Source organism: Macrobrachium rosenbergii, chromosome 24, assembly GCF_040412425.1.
Source record: "Macrobrachium rosenbergii isolate ZJJX-2024 chromosome 24, ASM4041242v1, whole genome shotgun sequence".
In the NCBI taxonomy this organism is placed as follows: domain Eukaryota; kingdom Metazoa; phylum Arthropoda; class Malacostraca; order Decapoda; family Palaemonidae; genus Macrobrachium; species Macrobrachium rosenbergii.
Window position 1 is genome coordinate 16,046,794 of NC_089764.1, and position 14,379 is coordinate 16,061,172.

The 14,379-nt window shown below is 33.5% G+C and overlaps 1 long non-coding RNA gene across 1 annotated transcript in view; it reads left to right on the forward strand.

Moving 5' to 3' along the window:
- The window catches only part of LOC136851739 (uncharacterized), a 373,013-nt gene that overhangs the window by 174,153 nt on the left and 184,481 nt on the right, over window positions 1-14,379 (forward strand). The window contains exon 2 of the long non-coding RNA XR_010856955.1: window positions 11,269-11,392. This is a non-coding gene — a long non-coding RNA (uncharacterized lncRNA). The remainder of the gene's footprint in view (window positions 1-11,268; window positions 11,393-14,379) is intronic.

Sequence of the window (14,379 nt, forward strand, 5' to 3'; positions counted from 1 at the left end):
TAACAGAAAACTAAACTAAATGGAAAATTCAGAAATGGAGAGGTGATGTTATACTAGCAAATATTTCAGATATACCAAAGGAACACCATTTAGCAATTTAAATCCTAAAGACAAATTCAGATCCATACGTTAAAAATTAAGTTTATATATATATATATATATATATATATATATATATATATATATATATATATATAAATATATATATATATATATATATAAACGAGGGTTACTAGTATGTATATGCTAAATATTTCTCCGATAATGAATACAATATGACTTGCAGGCTAAACGCAATCTGGAGCCATGATATGCAAGAATAAAAGCAAGAATGTAAATTACTTTCTTTGGGGTAAGGTGGCGTATGAGGTCGGCGATTTTATATGTTAGTGAGGTTTCTGTCCACATGCTAATGTACCGCTTTCGTTAAAACTGTACATAGACAAATTTTGTTTTATAAATATATACGTTTAGTTTCCCCGGGCAGCGACGGGTTGGTCTGCTAGTATGTATATATATGTGTGTATATATGTATGTATGTATGTATGTATGTATGTATGTATGTATGTATGTGTATAAGTGTGTTGCTAAATGTTGGCAGTGCAACGTAGATAACAAGAGATAGAGATGTTCAAAATATGTCTGCAATCACTCTCCCAAGTCGTTGTCCAACTAGGGAAGAGGAAGACGTCAATCTTTGTATTGTTGTTTTTCAGCATTTTTCTTTCTTTCTCTTTTATATTTTGATCGGCTAACGTCAACAAACTCTTCGGGGGAAACGAAGAAATGAAAAACACAAGAAAACAAAACTGCTGTTTTTCCCATATTTCCGCTCTTGTTGACCATTTTCGTCCTTGAATACTTCTAATGCCTTTAACAAAAAAAAAAAAAAAAAAAAACTTTTGACAACGCTCGAACAGTGACACAACGACATCGAAAAGCTTTTTATTTTATTGTTTTTATTGTTAGAAGAGTGCGTATGTGTTTTTCTACCTATTGGTGTTGGATATTTTGCCTTCTCTCTTATCCAAACTCTGTGATCAAATAAGTTTTAAAAAGTTCTTTTCTCATGTGTAACATCTTAACACTCATAATTCGGAGGCTTGAGTTTCTTAGATAATATAGTTCCTGTAAACATGAAAAATTTGGACAATTATGCAATATATAATACTGCTTGATTCAAGACATACAAACGGTCATTATTTACAGTAATTGAGTTCATGTTATTACCATAGTATTTTGTTTACCATCACATACCGCAGTTTCACGGACTAGTTCAGATGTATACATACATACATATATATATATATATATATATATATATATATATATATATATATATATATATATATATATATATATATATATATATATATATATATATATACACTCAATATATATATATATATATATATATATATATATATATATATATATATATATATATATATATATATATATATATATATATATGTATGTGTGTGTGTGTTTTGTGTATGGATGTGCATGTACGCGCGTGTATTTCTAAACATTGGTAATGCAACATAGATAATAAGACACAGGGAATTTTCAATATGTCTGCAATCACTCTCCCCAGTTGTTATTCAGTGAAGGAAGAGGAGGACCTCAATCTTTGTACTGGTGTTTTTTAACTATCTCTCTCTCTCTCTCTCTCTCTCTCTCTCTCTCTCTCTCTCTCTCTCTCTCTCTCTCTCTCTCTCTCTCTTTTATTTTGGTCCGCTAACGTCAACAAACTCTTTGGGAAAACAAAGAAATGAAAAACATAAGAAAACAAAGCCGCCTTTCTCTCTTCTTCCGCTCTTGTTGGCCGTTTTCGTCCTTGAACACTTCTAATGCCTTTAACAAAAAGACTTTTGACAACGCTCGAACAGTGACATATGACATCGAAAAGTTTTTTATTTTTTAGTTCCCGGAATAGGATTTGGGGGGAGGAGGGCTAAAACGCCCATTTATTTTTATCATTAGAAGACTGTGGATGTTTATCTACCTCTTGGCTTTGGATACTTTGCCTTCTCCCATATCTAAACTAATTAATCAAATCAGTTTTAAAAATATATTTTTCTGTTGTGTTACATCTTGACACTCGTGATTCGGGGGCTTGAAGTTCTTAGTTAATATAGTACCTGTCAACAAGATAAATTTGGACAGTCGTTCACAGGATACTTGAATCAAGATATCCATACGGCCATTATTTGCAATAATTGATTTCGTGTTATTTTACCATAATATTTTTATTCCCCATCACACAACGCAGTTTGACGGACTAGTTCAAATGACCTACATATATATATATATATATATATATATATATATATATATATATATATATATATATATATATGTGTGTGATTGATTTTAAATCACCATAAAGGCAAAAACGTGATATTATACGGACAAAGTTAAAGGCACGAAGGGAAAGTGAAACAACTGAGATGCTAAGTACTTTCGTTTTATTACCAAGACATGGTTTCAGTTTTCCTTCGTGGCTGCAATTTTGTTCACACACACACACACACACACACACACACACACACACACACACACACATATATATATATATATATATATATATATATATATATATATATATATATATATATATAAGTCTTTCATTTTATGTTTTATTGCTTTTGTATTTTTCCCTGCTAGTGAACTAGAGATGAAGTTGATTGTCTTGTCATATGCAAACGATAAAAACAGAAAAAGTACTGTTTTTTAAGCAGTGACACTTATTGATTAGCAAAACACCTTAGTATGTTCTTTCTCTCTCTCTCTCTCTCTCTCTCTCTCTCTCTCTCTCTCTCTCTCTCTCTCTCTCTTTGTCTATTTAAAGGTTATGACAGAATTCATCGTCTGGGAAAGCAGCCACTTTAATACACTCTCCAGAAGGCGAGACTTTTCAATATTTCCTCGAATTTTGAAAGGCCATCGAAATGCTTCAATGAAAATTCAGAGAAAAGTCACTCTGGCGAAAATCCTTCTCCAATTATCATTCTGAACGTTTGGTCAAGTTCCACAGCACAGATGTGGGTAAGGTTCGCATTTTCATTCGAAAGGTTCTGCTTCTTGCCTAATTAAATTCCTCCAGTGTTAACTTCGAGTTGTTTACATTGACTCAGTTGCATGACTTGAAGTTAATTTAATGTTCGGTGCTTATGTTAAGCCAGGAGACTATATGATTTGAAATGTCATTACTCATACTCTAGCTGTTTTAATAAGATGATGCTTGCGATACCACAAAATCCCTTAGTCGTGTGTATATATAATATATATATATATATATATATATGTATATATAATATATATATATATATATATATATATATATATATATATATATATATATATATATATATATATATATATATATATATATATATATATATATATATATACACATAATCAAACGTATGAACATGATCAGGTAACTGGATGTCCGTTAGCTAGACTTTCATCGTGCGGTATCGAGTTCATTGATATAAAATTGCCATAAATACTGAGAGGAGAGCTGAAACATCCTATTATACAAATTTTCGTTCTAACGCTTGCATTACGTATTCATAATAATCTGGTTTTTATAAATAAGTGATAAATGTACACTAACAACAAGCATTTTCCTCATTAAACACCGTTTAATTCCTTAGTGTGGATAGGAATAAACTGGCGCTTGTGTCGGTCTCTCTCTCTCTCTCTCTCTCTCTCTCTCTCTCTCTCTCTCTCTCTCTCTCTCTCTCTCTCTCTCTCTCTCTCAAATTAGCTCGTATACACATAACAATAATTCAGATATATAATAATATATGAGCACATTAAAGCATTTCAATTTAGTGTGTATCGATGTAGTAAAGAATTTAGATACTTTCAACTAAGATGTTGAGGAATTTGCGTACTTACACATATCTGCGCGATGTTGCGTATGAATAAACATGCTCTGCATGGACATGTTAACACATTCATAGGTATACATCAGTTGGTTAGGTCTCTCTTTGCACGTGCGCTAACTATTTAGCTTTCTCTCTTCGTAGCCCTACAATTTTTGACTTAGACAAATAATCTAAACAGTCCCAATCCTTTTTCTTTTATTCTCTATTCGACAAGAGTAATATTCAAAATATAGAACATCCTGATCCAGCATAAAAGCCTCCTTCCTACCACCAATTATATAAAAAGCCATCACTCCCTAAGTCTTATTTCCATGTTTAAGTTTTGAAAAAGTTAAACTTCAATAAGAACTTTGCGTGAAGAAAAATCCTCGTCACAGTTTTCCGTAATGTTTTATTTCAAAAGGAACAAAGTTAAGCGTGGTATAAAGCGTCATTAAAAATCTTGTAACTTTTAAATTAGCATAAATTTAATTGATATAAACAGCATTACAAATGCAACTCAGTCTAGCCACATTATCAGCTATTATTGTCATTAGATAGTTTGTTATATTCCTCTGTAATTCATTTTCCATGTGAATAATTAAACAAAGTGGTCTGTGGTATTCAACTCTCACTCTCCAGGTAATTTGTAGTATCTGTGGAATATCCCTTAAGTAAAAGTCTGTGAGAATAAAGAAACGGTCTTCACTGGAGCTGATTCTTCAGAGTCAACAGTCCGTGAAATTCCTCGAACAAAACGACACATAAAAGTCTGTGGTATTCAAGTACATCTAAAGTTCCCGGAAAGGAATGCGCGGTAAAGTTTCTGTCATCAGTTCACCGCAAAACTTTTCAACAGAGCCTCGTTTCGAACCTTCTAAAGTTTCCAGACAAAGCAACTTTTCACATTAGTAGTCAAGTAAGCAATCGTGGGAACACACATACATTATCCTAAGACTAATGTCTGTTGCGCATTAGGAAAATATTATTTGTTTGGGAAATATTTTTAGTGATGGTTTGCTAATGATGCTGGTTATTTAGAAATGCTGCTATACGATGGTCCCCTTGCTGATTACTCCTAAAGGTATTAATTATATATATATATATATATATATATATATATATATATATATATATATATATATATATATATATATATATATATATATATATATATACACACAGGGAGTTTCAGAAATTAGAGCCCCTCCCCATCTACAGCATAAACTAAAATTGATATGGACAAATACAAAAGTAACCCAGAAAAGGTATTTATTCAAGTTTCTCTCTGAGTATTTAATATTTTGTGTGGCCTCCATCTGCCTGTACCACAGCCTGCGTTCTTGAGGGGTATGATTTCAGCAAATCGCAAAAAAGCTGAGACTCAAACTCCATTTCCTTGAGTACTTCGGTCACCTCTCTTTGCAGGTCGTCAAGGCTTGGTATACCATCATAGTTCACTGTGCGCACTTCAACACGATCCTTTAAGATACTACCAATGTTTTCACACACATTAAGGTCAGGGAGCTACCTGGAAATTCACTTGACCAGAAGAAATTGATACCACTGTTTCGAAGCAGCTCCTGTGTCTGAAGAGCCTTGAAACATGCTGTCTTATCATGCAAAAATGTGACTTCTTCAACAGATAACACATTTTCAGGATCTTTGAGGAAAGGAAATACTCCACCAGTAAGCACAGTATCTCTGAAGTATTCGCCATTCCATGACTGTCCTTTTTCTTTGATGATCCACATTAACCGTTTGGCTGTGAAACAGAGAAAAATTCCCAAACATTCAGGAAATTTCACAACTTGGCGATAGCGCACTTCATTGCTGATATCATCCAACTTTGCAGCCCAAATGATGTCACTTTTATGATTTGGCTTCCTGACTGTGTAAATGAAGAATTCATCTGATGCAGCAACATGGAGAAAGTCAATTTCATCCCAATCTTTAAGAAATAAACCACAAAACCATGCACAGTGTTCTCTCTGTTGCTGAGTGATGTTGGGCTTGCTGATAACATGAAATGGCTTGATACCAGATTTTTTTCAACCAACAATATACAGCACTATAACTTCTCTTCGTTCCCCTTTTTGTTTCTAGTTGAAGCGCCAATTTATGTAAAGACTTTCTTGGTCTACCCACTGCCTCAGCTATGATGTCTGTTGACTCCTGAGAAAGGACTTCAGGCCTTCCAAGATTCTCACTCTTTTCGTGATGACAGTCATATGGATTTTTGTTCCATTTTCTTTTAACAAAGAATTCATCTCTTTTAATGTATTTCGCTATCCAGGAACGTGAAATGAAGGGTGCGCCAATATCCCTGGCCTCTCTGAAGGTTATAGCCCGGATTCAGTCAATCCATCTGATTTCCTCCGAGACGTTAGCCATGGCTGTATCAAACTCCGTCACTCAGTCTGAAAATGTAAAATGAAAAATAGCTTAATAGAAACTTAAAATAATGTACTTGGAGATAGGCTATAGCAGAAAACTTCATAACTTTCCATTTGTTCTGTGGAGGGGAGGGCCTCTAATTTCGAAACACCCGGCGTATATATATATAAACACCCGGCGTATATATATATATATATATATATATATATATATATATATATATATATATATATATATATATATATATATATATATATATATATGTATAGTGCTATGATGACCAGTTTGGATCTGTTTAATAAAATTCGTCTGAAATTGACATATGTATACACACACACACACACACACACACACATATATATATATATATATATATATATATATATATATATATATATATATATATGTATATATATATGTGTGTGTGTGTGTGTGTGTGTGTGTAATAAAAATTAAACTTATATCCTTAAATATTCAAGTGGTTAAGCAGTAACTTCACCCCAACATATCGTTCTTGTGTAAGAATCCCACTACGGGAGTTGGTATTTCTTTGCTTCTTCATTTGGGTTTAAGGGCCTAGTGATGGGCTTACCCAAAAAAGTTTGGGGAAACTTAGAAGGTAGGAGGTTATTGTGGCCATTAGAATTACATAAATCACTGAAATGTAACAAGTTTTAAAGATAAAAAGTGTATATTGCAGGAAAGAATCCAGTATGGTATGCTATCTTATAGAGCTTATTTAATGTATAAATACGGAATATTGTACTATTTTATTGCATTACCTAACACATTACCTTTTTTACACCAAGAATCGCTGCTACTTAATGGTAAAATCGTCTCCATATAATACGATACCATATAGGCACTTTTACACAAACAAACTTAATTTCATGAAGGTTGAAGTATTTTTATGAAACGGCATCAAAGTTTTGACAAAACATTTTAACGTATTAGTGGGAGGAATTCCTGTTTTCGTAGCCAATAAATAGAATAGCAATGGTGGCTTAATGTTAACGGCGTCATTCGCTCGTAATATCTGCAGAGAACTTACTACCAATGAAATAGGAGGCCTAATTAGTGACGTCATTTGATAATGTATTTACCAGCGCCATTGCCGTTGCGGCTTATCTGGCCACCTTCCTCGAAACTCGCACGTCCCACATGATCTTTATTTCGTTATTTCGATTACGCGTTCCCCCGAGATCATCATTCCCGCGTTCAATTTGGTTCCAACATCCTTTGCCCCCTCGCAATCACTCCTCTCGTTATATCCTTACGTTTCAGGATGACTTGACTTCGGGATGAAATTTGGGCGGTTTTCGAATAATTGAGAAAGTGTATTCGCTCTGGGTATTTAATGATATATATATTTTTGAGGAATGGTGTTGTGTTAGTTTTTGTGAGTACTTGTGTAAACAGTTACGAACGATCAGTTATTACTTGTCACTATTTTTGTCAGTAATTGCGTGAACTTTAGTAATAATACAAACAGAAATGATTGATATTGTAGACTGAATCTCGATAATAATATGATAACAATAAGACAAAAAGCAAGAGGGATAGGACTCAGCCACAAAATAAACAACATTACGAAAGTGGGAAAAGGCCGAAGCATAATAGTATATGGAAAGAAACAATCACTGGGCCATACCGTATCAGGATAACCAATTTCCACTGAGTAACTGTGGGAGGAAGTGGCCTGGCGGCTGTTATGACAACACTGGAATGACAGCCAGTAAATTTCATCGATCAAATAATCGTCATTCTACTTGTTCACTACTACATAAAAGGATGAAGCTTCTTAAAAAAGGAAAGTTTATTTAGCTACGAATTATTCAACTCTACTGGAATCTTAGGGATATGATAGTTAATAACAAAAAACAAAATAAAATAAAACATTGAGTCCATTACTTTGCCCCTCTGATTCGAAGAATAAACAAAGATAACAAGATACTTAAAGGTTTCCCTTATCTTTTGTTCCTCTAACAATACTTTCGAAAGTCTTCATGTTTTGTGGCAGCTCTTGAAATGAAAGATGGAAAGGACAAACAGCTCAAAGACAAGAAGATGGGATTCATTTTCAGTACAAATAAAGGTCTTGGGAAGATCTTTTGCTAGTTTCTCTGTACGAGGGAAATACAGAATGTTGTTTAGTTAAAGTTTCGCTCATCTTCCTGTTCGTTAGCAGTCACATGTAATTTTTTTTTTTTTTTGAGTTCTTATTGTTTTTTCTACTTATTGCTGATACGCTTAGCTGATGTATTGAGAATAAATAAAAAGTGTATTCAACTACTAATTAGTAAATAAATAGTTGAACTTAATTTTTAGATGAAAGGGTGTTGGAATATCTAATCTATAATTAGTTGAATCAACAGTGTAAACATAGAGGAGCTGCAATCAGATAATAACCAAGAAATTAACAGAGGCCGCAGATTTAAGTAACCAGGGAGATAATTTAACAAACAAAGGGAAGGTAGATTGTAAGTGAACAGGGTATTAGGGTTAATGGTTATTTTTAGAGGGTCAAGGAAGGGGCCATGTGGGCTACAGGGAAAAGGAGAGGAACCAAATGATGCGAAACTAAACCTAAGTTTAGTGAAAACATGGCACCGTTTGAAGGTACAGTTGAAGGACCGAAGCGTGAAATTGAATATTTCCATCACTTTCACTCATATATTCATTTCCCATATACGTTCAGTGGCTTCAAATATTTGCTATCTTTTCTGCATACCGTCAACAAGTTCATTTAATGATCATATAATTTATCTGCTATAATTTCCCATCCATTTTGATTTTAAAAAATCTGTGATCTCTCCCTTGCTATATCTTTGTGCCTCTTGTTGTCTTCCTGTATAACCCATTTCAAAATTCTTTTTTACCAACACAAACGCGTCCTAAAACCTTTTGGAGTAACTATGAAGGTTTTTCTATTCATATATTTCAAATAATTTTACTGAACATTTTGAATTAAATACTAGTAATTTCTCTGTCGTTTTATGTCCTCTTGTAAAAACCACTTAACATAATGACTCTCTTTCCCCACAACGGGATTATTTTTATCACCAATGTTTTACGGCATTTGGTATTTGTATCAGTGTAACTGGCCTTTGTAATTTTGCCCTCAGGTATTTACCAAATACTTTCGTTTTTCACTTCTTCTGGTGTATTATGATTTATTCTACTGCTAATATAGTCTTTGGCAATTACCAAAATTTCCAGCTAAATTTCGCTGTCCATTCGTCTCTCTTTACAATGTCCATCACTGCTTTTGTCCTTTCAAAGTTCCGAAGCATTTTCTCAAAATTCACGATCGGATCTTTTAATGGCTTGGGTTATTGATTTGCATTCATGGTTGTATCGTAATTAATGTTAGCTGCTATAGCCATTTAGTTCTACGCTGTCATTTATTTGTTCAAAGTGCTGTCATACACAAGCGTCTCTACTACATCCCAAATAAGAGCAGTTCTGTTTACATATTTATAACGTCTGTAATTTCTTTTCTTATTACACTTCTTGACTGTTTAGTCTCTCTTTTGAATTTATTCTTTAGCTGTCCTTTTGAATGTCTTCCTTACTTAAACAGTAGCATCCTGTCTTATAGATATTAACTTTTTTTTTTATTCCAGTCTTATTTAAATTCTGAGATTTCCTTTCCATGTAGATGGTTATATCTTATTTGACACGAATCTTCATTTGCATTTTCTTCGTAATTGTTTTCTAAGTTTTGCTCTTTATTTCTACTATCTACTCAGTTCATTTCGATTTTTGATTCCCTTTTTCATTACCTCATAGACCAAAGGGCGTCTTTTACCCTTTCTTTCCACATATCTGTCTCCTGTACCTCCGAATTACTATCCTTTTGCTACAATGGTCATTATTCTACCTCTAGTCTTTCCTTCTGGTTCCCTAACTAAATCCACCAGGCTCTCTTAATCTTATCTGCAATATTTATCCCACTCCAAATTTTTATCTCTCTCTCTCTCTCTCTCTCTCTCTCGTAGCTACAATTTATGGCAGAAGTAGAAGTACACGTACTCGTAATAATAATAATGGCAGGAACTATATCTTCTTAACTGCTCAGGTTGAAGATTCACCCCAATATACCACCACCGTGTGTGTTTTTTCTTTATTCCTTTGCCACTATTTTTAGTTTTAGGTGGAGCATTTGTTTTCCTTAAATTGATATATTTATCACTCGTTTGCTCCTCTTGTTCAATCGGTCTTATGTTTGGGAGTTACCTAAGACAGATGCCATTCAGTACTTTACATACTTATAACTTATCTGCCATGTAATGACCTCTCTCAGTATTGTTACTTTCACGGCGTCTTCCTACCTTTGAAGTACCAGATCCTAGTGCCAATTTTTTTTTTTTCACTATAACTGATTCTGGTAACTGAGCGTGAAATAGTTTCTCCTTAAGCAGACTAATAATCCAAGCATCATGTTGTAATTATATACATTGATTTTGTTGTGGTTTGTCTCCCTGCCCCAGAAGACCTTTCTTTTTATCTTGGTTGTCGACAAATAGCTCAGCGTAATTACGGGAGTCTGCTTTGGTAATTCTAATCACTTGTAACAATGTGCAATACAAGAGTATATATATCTTTTTAATAAAGATCAAACATCACTGCGGTAACTAAATTATGATGTTGGTTCACTCTTTAGTATTCATTAGATTTTTACAAATATAGTATGTTGAACGTGTTCCTTTGGAGATACTATTTAAGGATAAAAAATGTTGAGAGAGGGATTTATCTCTTCCCTAAGTTGATAATTTAGCTCATAAAAACAAACTTCAACTTCTGTTAAAACTCTAAAGCATTTCACGTAACTAACCTGGTGTCAGTTATTAAAACCGTCTGAATTACCTACTCTGAAATTCACCTGCTTTTTACGAGCTTTTTGAAACCTAAACGACAGCAATTGTACTTGGATAACAGTTGTCTTCTTGTTTTCCATTTTAAATAAATCATGATCTCTCTGTTTCAGGATAATTTTCAATCAAGAATGCCTACATCATGGTCTTCCAAGTGTTCGGAAATTAGCGTGAAAATAAAACCATTTGTCCTGAATGTTCATCAACAGTTTTGAAGCGAAGTCAGTATTTGTAAGGGTAAGTTTAGAGAGAGCCAGCCTCTCACTCTTTATTTCAGTTTGCGATATTGCCATTGTCTGATTAAGGTAGCCAATTTACCATCGCGTACTGTTTCTCTTTCATTACATATAGTTCATTGTTTAAATTATTAGTTTCTAGATGAGTATACTTTATTATTTTTGAGAGTGGACGGTAGTTTTTTAACTGCATGAAACAATACATATGTACTACAACATCCCTATAAGCCCTAGTTACTGAAACACTCATCTGGACATTTACAAAGTTCATCATCTTTACATTACCTGCATTAGACAAACATGCTTTATAAATACTTGCGTATTCATGGAAGAAGTTCGTAAGAATTGCATTGACTAAGGGAAGGGTTTGGAACAGTTTTATGTACCAGAATCCGCCGTTTCCGGCGATTCCAATTCCAGGGGGGTAATGACACCTTTGCGGGTCACTGGTCGAGAGGCGTCTGAAATCTTGGTTAACGGCATAGAAAGAGATCAATAAAGATGGTATAAAATTCTTTCAAAGGAATGAGAAAAACTGTTTTGACTTTCTCCTTCTTTTGCCTTGATTTTCGTTTCTCTCAAAGGCACTGTTGCCTTAGCAGATCAGAAAAAAGCAAGATCTGAATTGTGTTTGTAACTTCTCTGAACAGTGATGGCTCTGATTGCTGTTACGAAAAAAATGAAATACAGATTTATTTCCTTCTTCGTTTTATAACATTGATAAAAAAAGATCTTGCCTTCACCCTCATAGTATTACAATTTTAAGGTGACATTCCCTTTGTATTGAACTCTCTAGCTTTTGATTAGTCTTACCTGAGGCTGAATGTAAAATTTATACATTATAATTGGGGCTTATTGTTGTTATAAATTTCTTCAATAAAATTTAAAAAATTAAGAAGGAATCAGAATAAACATTAACAGTTTCACAGTTAAAATAGTGCTGATTAAATAAAATTCCTTAGAATACTCTTTTTACTCGATTTTATAACAAGAAACGTTAATCGTACTCTAATGAGATCAATAGTAGGCACTGCTTTTCCTTACGGATTGTGGTTTTTTTTTAATATCTCAGCTTCACTTAACTTTCTAAGAAGGCTTTTTTCTAAAGTATTTTCTTCTTTTAATGATTTCACTCTTACCTCTTCTTTTTTTTTCCATTTTATTGCCATCTTGAGCGCGATGGCCACTCGCTAGTGACTCGGACCCATCGTAACTTCGGCTGCCGTAACTTTCCTTGATAGTAACTCAGGCATCCTGCTGTCACTGAGGAATTTCGTGTATGGGCCTTTTACAGTTCCCCGCAGAATATAAACTTGGGCTTGTTTTTTGGAGGTGCCACATGTTCCTGAGGGTAGGTTTGCCTTGAGTAATGTCCAGTCCTCGACATCTTAAAGTGATGAAGGTAACCAGAGCCATTTGTTTATTTGACAGATATAATAATTGAAAGAAAGATAAGCGCACTACAAAGTATCATTACATGAAATAACTTACATGAAGAAATGCTACATTCCCGAATATTTTACCGCTACGAAGGTACAGTGAAATCCATTACGAACAGGTGATTAGTTTTTATAGTACGTAAGTTAACTTTTCTTGATGCAAATTAGCTCTCGGTGCCTTTTGTAGATACAAGAAAGAGTAAAGTTTGCCTTTGTATACTTTCAAGGGTGAGAACTCATACACAGAAGCACAAGGGATCAAAGGATAAAATTTATTGCATGGATGGGCTGTGATGTATGTGAATATACTGCCATCCATCTTTGCCCAACATAACATCTTCTGTCAACCCAAGCAAAAAGAACATTACAGCTGTTTGTCAGACAATAATTTTGTTACTGTACATTTCTATTGTTATCAGTATATTTTAAATAAACTGCAAATTGAAATTACATCCTATATTGCACTGAACGGATTTGATGCAAAAGGCCTGGGTATTGGCAAAAATACCTGTTTATCAATAAACATGTAAAAACATATAATGTCATGAAAACAAAAGATAAATTGTTTGGTGAAATATTTAGGGCAAATGGCAAATATAAAAAAAAGGATAAAAACTGAGGATTAGAAAACTCGATCAGGAATATGAATTATAATTCCAACATCATTTTCTCTCAGTCACGTAATTGACAGTGTCAGCCTATTAATCAAAACATTGTCATATTTTGCTCTTTTCGGCCAATTGAAAGTTTATATCATGCTGTGGTAGTGACAGAAACTTGTACGTAATTGTTCACATAAATATTTAATATATTCTGTGTGGATAGTAGCATTCACTTGCACGCTAGATTATGAACTAATGCGAGTGTTGACATTTATCCTTTTAGGAAAACTTTCATTTGAAACAAGCTTGGTTGCAGCTGTGCCGCCTCTCTCTAGAAACTGAATCACTCATCCTAATGAAAGCGGGATTACATGATCCACTGAGGGCTTACTAAGCAATCATTGTAAGTACGATAAAATTACAAAACAACACTGGCTAGAAATGACAATACGGACGCGAATCCAATTCATTAAGTGGCACACAAACCCATGCACACATACAAACAGGCAAATTTATATACTTGTACTGTATATGCGCACGTATGTACGTATGTTTGTTTGTATGTTTGTATGTATATATGTATGTATGTATAGTATATTTTATATATATATATATATATATATATATATATATATATATATATATATATATATATTTATTTATACACATAAACTGACAGATATTTGATATGGCTTTCATTAATGTTAGAAATACCCAGGTTGCCACCACGAAAGCATAATTTCATTTGATTATCAGTAAATGAACTTTCATATTTTAACCAGGTAACATTATTGCAGCTATTTTCAAATATTTTATTTATCACAGTAGTTTCAACTCTTTCCATGACAACGTAAAACATCACTGTTCTTTTCTTTTAACACATTCTTCAAGATTAACTTAATTTGACCATAATCTCATCTAATGGCATAATAGTAGCTGTTCGTTTT